The sequence below is a fragment of the Stylophora pistillata genome, chromosome 1, assembly GCF_964205215.1.
Source record: "Stylophora pistillata chromosome 1, jaStyPist1.2, whole genome shotgun sequence".
Lineage (NCBI taxonomy): Eukaryota > Metazoa > Cnidaria > Anthozoa > Scleractinia > Pocilloporidae > Stylophora > Stylophora pistillata.
Genome location: NC_142519.1, coordinates 26,514,780 through 26,521,493, shown reverse-complemented (window position 1 = coordinate 26,521,493; position 6,714 = coordinate 26,514,780). Strand labels below are relative to the sequence as shown.

General features: G+C 36.2%; 1 pseudogene; it reads left to right on the top strand.

The window, feature by feature from the left end:
• The first annotated feature begins 815 nt into the window (after positions 1 to 815).
• On the top strand, positions 816 to 3,119 carry LOC148741858 (uncharacterized; annotated as a pseudogene).
• Positions 3,120 to 6,714: the final 3,595 nt, after the last annotated feature.

Below are 6,714 nucleotides of genomic sequence, written 5' to 3'. Positions count from 1 at the left end.
TTTAACCTGAGGCATACGATATTTCAACAATCTATATAGAATTTTATAGTCATTTCCATTTTTACTGCAAAATAATATAAATCCTTGAGGTTACATGTGCACTGCGTTCGTGGAGTCAAACTTACTACATACCACACATAAAATACAAACTCTAAGATCTACTTGACAAAATAAGACTGCAACGGAAGAAACAGTCCACAAAGATCAAGAGATACAGTTTTATGAATTCAAAATGATGTCATTTACAAAGCGAACGAACGACGAAATGTTTAGCGAAAATGAGTCATCCAGAATACGCCTGATCAAAATAGCTTACCAAAACATGATGCAAGCCAATAAAACAGCTTCCTCTTCGTTTTGTATAAATGGTAGTCAATATGCATTTTACCTTCAGTAGTTCTGGATACAGCCAGAGAAAACAACGCAAGATTTTGAATCCAAGTAATTTATCCCCAGAGATACTTAAAAAGAGATAGGTAAGTCTTATTGATTATCTTAAATGAGAACTGTCATTGTTCGGTCCCATCTGTAACTAGACCAGATATACCGTAAAAGCAAGATTAAGTTTCCGTTAACAGAACGTAAAGATTCAAACTCCTTCCTTCATTTGCCTTTCAAAATAAAAGATGACTCTACCAAACTTTGCCTCCAATAATTCTTAACCAAAGCGTCCGATAACCACTGACAACAACTGTAATTAACGATGTAGCTACCTAACTTTCGTAATTTGATTCCTCGAAGCTAAATAGGAGTAAATAGGAGTACCTCTGTCATTATTAAACTTTTTTTTCTGATGACGTTTTGGTTCACTAGAAATGGAATTCTGCAAGTCCTTGTTCACTGCCATATTCATAGTAACCACAATGAGCGCAGTGGCTTGGACAGCTCCGTTGAGTTACCAACCAAGTGATGCTGAAATTGTCATCAGACTTTCACTTATGCCATCAAGATCCAACGCCACAAAGAAGGTAGTGGAAGAAATTGTTTTTTTCTTACTGATTCTATTTCGCTATTAAGCTCCTTATGAGACGCTTCATGCAAAGACTAACGGTAGTGCATTTTATTTATAGATGTTGAAGGTCTATCAATTCAGCCTCTAACTGAGATCTAAAGGAGACACCCCTTGCTCTTGGAATGGGTGACGCACCTGTGTGTTCCTCAAGTTTGGTAAGGATTGGAATCTTAAAGTTGTCTCTTTTTTTCCAAAAACATATCTACTTCAGTTAATGTTTTGACATTTTAAACGGATAGACATTTCGACCCTGGCAATTTTTTTCTTAAATTTACGTGTGATGTAATCGCCAAAACAAAACGGAAACACGGACAAAAGAGAGAAAAAACATATGCGAGTTGTTACATACAGCGCGTAGTGGTCTGAGGCACTGGCGCAAACTTAAATCAATCACTAATCACTAACCGGTCTCTCTCACACACGATGATTGGTCAGTTTTCCAATTAACTATTTCGAGCCTGTTTTCCAAGTCTTCAATACTGACACAATTTCCACGATTTCTCATTAAAGTGATCACTGGCTTTGTATCCCATCTGTTTCTGTACCTCACAGGCACTTGAAAATCTTAACAATTTGCATCCTATCTATACTTTTGCTTCTCTTCACCAAAAGAAAGACAACCTCTCCATTGCTTTTATCCAACTTTACAACTTCATCCGTACACTATACCTGGCATACTCCTATGAGGAAGCTAAAGGATCTCAGCACAGAGTGTTGGCAAGTGCGCTCAGAGACACCAGTTTTCACCTGAATACGACAGTGTGGAAAGTGAGACGCGAGGTAAGTTACCTTCCTTCAGATATAACAATTCCCTGATGAGGAGACTTTCATTTTATTCTCGTGAAGATTCCACTTCATTTATGGCAGAATAAATGAGCTAAGTCACAATACTTTGAAGAAATAGAAACGACTCAAGTAGTTTAAAATGGAAACGAATAGTCAAACACTAGCTTGCTGGGGCAGACCACAAAAGGTGTGAGTGGGCCAAGAGAAGCGAAGAATGGTTAAGGATTGCGCAGCTGAACATGGACTGCAAACGACGAGTATACAAATAACTGCATCGAACAGTTTAATATCTCAGTTAAATATTCCCATTGTAAAGTAAGTCGTATTTCAGCCGGCCCGGGGGCTGCAATGATTTTACTTCCTAATAAAGCTATCTATCTATCAAGATGCAGGAAGAATTTGTCACTGCTTTTTTTTTCCTTCACAAAACACTACCTCACAATACTAATGTTCAGCCTCTGAAGCTTACGGTGCTAACTAATGTAAATTGTAAGTGTTGCCTAGTTCTTTATTCACCACTGACAGTTACCTTCTGTTAAATCTTAGATAATGAAAACCGGTTCTTCAATACCCTCTGTACAGCAAATCTCAGAGGCGAGCCTGGATCATTATATTAGAACATACCTACAGGCGATGGTCAATAACAAACGTGTGGTAAGAAAAAATACAGCCACGTGAAATATTTCTTCAACTATAAATGACACATGTAGCAACAACCAATTTCACAAAGAAGTAAAAGAAAGTTCAAATCTTCGAAGGAGAAGAGAATCTAAGCGGTGACCATTCCAGCGTAATTAAAACTTGACTAGAGGCACGGAATATTATAAAGGGCCCGTTTCCCGAAAGTACCGGGCATCTGACGAACTTGAAGTCATCATTCTAAAGTCTTATGAAACATCTCGCCAACAGAAGCGCAGCTTCTAGCTAAAACATCCAGTCCCTTCTGTTTCCTTTTCTGATATCTTGTAATGTTTCAATTTCAAACAATCAACATCTCGCTCTTACATATAAATACGGTAAAGAAAAAGAAGATTTTCGGAATCATTTTCCAAGTGTCATTTTTCGTAGGTATAATTTGACTTTCATAGTACTTCTCTAGCTTATCTTAATGCTGCCATGCATCAATGTTGGTATAGGTACAGAATATCAACAAAAATGTAAAAAGTGTCAAAGTTAATGTTAATCAACATTTATTTACTTTTTTTTTTTGTTTTTGTAGGGTTTGACCACGATAATTGACGATGTGGTGAAGACTTACAGAAATTATGTTATCATGTACACACTGAAAGATGTTCTTACTCAAGTGTTGAATTGTATCTAAGATTATTTATTACCCAACGAATTGCCCTCTGGTAGAGCAAATATTTACTTGTGACTTGATCTGAATTAATGAAAGACTGAGGGACCTCTTCACATTTCTTAATGTTTAAGTATCTAAAGTTATTCGTAGAACACAAAAACTCTAAGAAGGCTGTAGAATAACATCCTTTTTGATTACACAAGAGCACTGCTCATCAAAACGGTATTAGAATCTTCCAGGACAACAGTTTTGAGATTCAACCTTGCCGCCCTATATTAATGTTTTAAACGTTCAATTCAACTATCACTTTTCATAATTATATGGTAATTCTTAAAAGTAAACCAGAGCTCAGTCTGAGAAATGATTCGAAAAGTATCTTGGTTAAGAGTTAAGCAGTAGCCAGGAGCATTTTTGTCCTGTCCTAGTCTTTCTAAGCTCCTTATTCAAGAATCGACTAAAACTCTTTGTAATTATAGAGAGAAACACTTTCAAAAAAGTCCATATTGAGACTATCATCCCCGTGTTACTGATGATAATCAGTGTATATGTTGATCTTTTAAAGCTTTATGATAAGCATACGAAAATGTAACTGCAAGCGTTCTGTTGTTAAATTAACAATAAAGCGTTAAAAATAGAAATCGAAAGCAAGGTCTACTTTCTACACCAACACATTTGATAACTAAATCGATCCATTTATCTATTTTAAAACCAGCCTTAAGAAACTCATGCTTGAGTAGATGTTTGACCCTAGATGCCGCTTAGTACTACATAACAGCACGTGCATTTTTTATCCCTTAGGGGGACACATGCTGACCTAAAAGTGTCGTCATAGTGAACTGATGGAGATTTTACTAAAGCGATAGTCACATTATTATGGCCGATGCGCTCTGTTCATTTATTCTTTACCTTGGATGGTCTGAGCCCTCAGTTTTCTCACACTGTATTTACTAGATATAGTCTGTCCTCTTGTAGTACCGTTATTTCAATAGCACAGACTGAAATTTCATCCGTGATTTGCAAAATAGATTTTAGATCACCAAAAAAGACAGTTAAAATTCAAAGGCTTAAATTTACACTTCTCACGGAATAAGTTGCTGAATTGGGAATTGAAAAACTGTTCATTTCCATGCCGCTATTCTTGAGATCACGACTGGTACTGGTAGACAATATCTACCAACCACTCCAGCATTTCCTGTGATAAATTTTACTTTCCTCTATCTCATCTTTCTCCACCTTTGGTTGACACGAAATTTTTTTCCTTTTATCTTTCATTTCCTTTACTTATTCATACATTATCTATTCATTGATTTATTTACCTAAGTTATTTCTGTGGTGTGATGCCCTTGAAAAAGTGAAGTTCTATCTTTAAGTCGGAAACATTAGGGAACACGACCAACTTACGTCCTTATTAAAGAAAGCGTGAGGACTGTAAACGCGTTTTTATAATTCTAAACCTGAATGACGGGAACGCGTGGAAATTAAGTCTAAAACACTTACTCTTCATCTTGCTTATAAAGTCAATTTGATCGGAGATATTCGGCTAAATTCGAACCGCACATTTACTTTACAAAACTTTTCTTGGATGTGTTATGATACGTGATATAAAGTGTTTGGTATCATATTCTTCTCTTGGCAAAAGTCTAAGTAATAACGGAACTTTACCACTCATGAAGTACTTATGGCCGCTTTACGAAAACCGGAAACCTGTACGTCTACCGGTAAGGATGAAAAAGGATTGTTACTCCATCGATTGCGGAAAACAACGATGAGAAAACAATTTATTAGGATATGCTTTCAATGAATTGATTTATAATTCTACAAGTAACGAGAAACATTTAGAAACAAGAAAAGGGATGTCTTGTCAGCTACCATTAGCCCCTTTGTCTTCTTTAGCAGCGACTGGTACGTTACACGGACATGAACCGTGCATCACCACTTCATGATACCGATGCTCTTCGTCTGTATTTATCTATTCTTCGTGGAAGTTCGTCATTAGGTCGTTATAATTTACCTGTAAAAACGCTTCTCTTTATACTATCATAACCAACTTTTTCAATTATATAAAGAAGGAAGATCTCATGCCTCAGCCATATTTTAAAGTTTACTTTTTACAGTAGTTTAAGGCCTCATTCAAACAGTTTGTATACTCTCTTTTCTTTGTCTTGCGATTTAACATTATAATTTACGACCGAGTAAATTAAAAGCCTAAAAAATATCCTCTTACCCAATGAAACTATCTGTTCATGTCACAGCTAGTCATCAAATGGGACATCTTGTTACTTTCTTCAATTTAGACTACGACTCCTTTACCTAGTTTATTTATGGATAATTAGTTGAGTTTAGTTAGTCGGGCCCAAGCCCATAAACTAATGACCCATTTCCTGTGATAAAGACTGGTTTTGTTCAATAAACGACATGTCAATTAAGTTACGTCAACACAGAAGTCACGTTATTAATAATTCATATTATCATTCCACCAGTGCGGCCTCGCGCGCTTTCAATGAAAAAACCATCTCAAAGATTCGTCTAGATTAACACCAGCCTAATCATCTATTGATTATAATGCATTAAAATCAAATGATTGTATCTTTAAATTGGCTTATTCCCTTCTATCCTCTGTGTTGATACCGGCTAGTTAAAATATTTGTTGTCACGCTCTTCTTTTAAGTGATTGCCATTATGAGCGGAAAGTTGCTTACTTTCTTACCAGGAACTTTGATAAAGGAAACAATAAACGTTAAAGAGGCGGAGGTCCATGCGCTTATCCCGAGAGAAAATATCAAAATTTTAAAAAATCAAATCAGAGTGTTTCTGGACACCCTGTTTTCTAAGAGCTGAGCAGTTTTCGAGATTGTGGTAAAAACGGATAAGCAGCATCTCTTCAACCCACAACAAAAAAAAGGTCCAACAATCCATACGGACCGGAATTAGAGCCATTACTACTGCGGAATAAATGCCTGTATTAAGTATAAATGCGATGAAATGGTTTCGCGGAACCAGAATTACTGCATACCAGACATAAACTACAAAATCAATTTGATACAACAAGGATGGATCGTTCGACTGTTACGGAAGGAACAGTAAACAACGTTCAAAAGATACAGGTTTATGAATTCAAATGACGTAATTTACAAAGCTTCAAACGATACAAAATTTAGGGAAAATGAGTAATCCAGAATATGCCGGACAAAAAGATGATGTAAAGAAATAAAACATCTTCCTCTTCATTTAGTATAAAAGACGGTCAAAACTCGCTTCACCCTCAATTAATCCTGGACAAGGAAAGGAAAACAACGAAACATTTCGAATCAGAGAAGTTTATCTGCCACAGACACTTAGAAGGAGAAAGGTAAGTCTACATTGCTCGGTCCGTTCTACTACAAGACTGGAAGTAAAAGCTGATTTATGTTGAATGCATGCATAGTCTTCACCTTTACTTATCATAGGTTTTAAAACAGCAGTTCTAAAGACGTTTTGTTTAATTGCCACTTAACAAAAGATATGACTTTACCAAAATTCTGCTTCACAGAAGTTTAAACGAAAAGCTACGGAGAACCACTGACAAACAATTTAAGAGTTAGCTTCTTCAGTTCCTCAAATCAATTCCCCAAAGTTT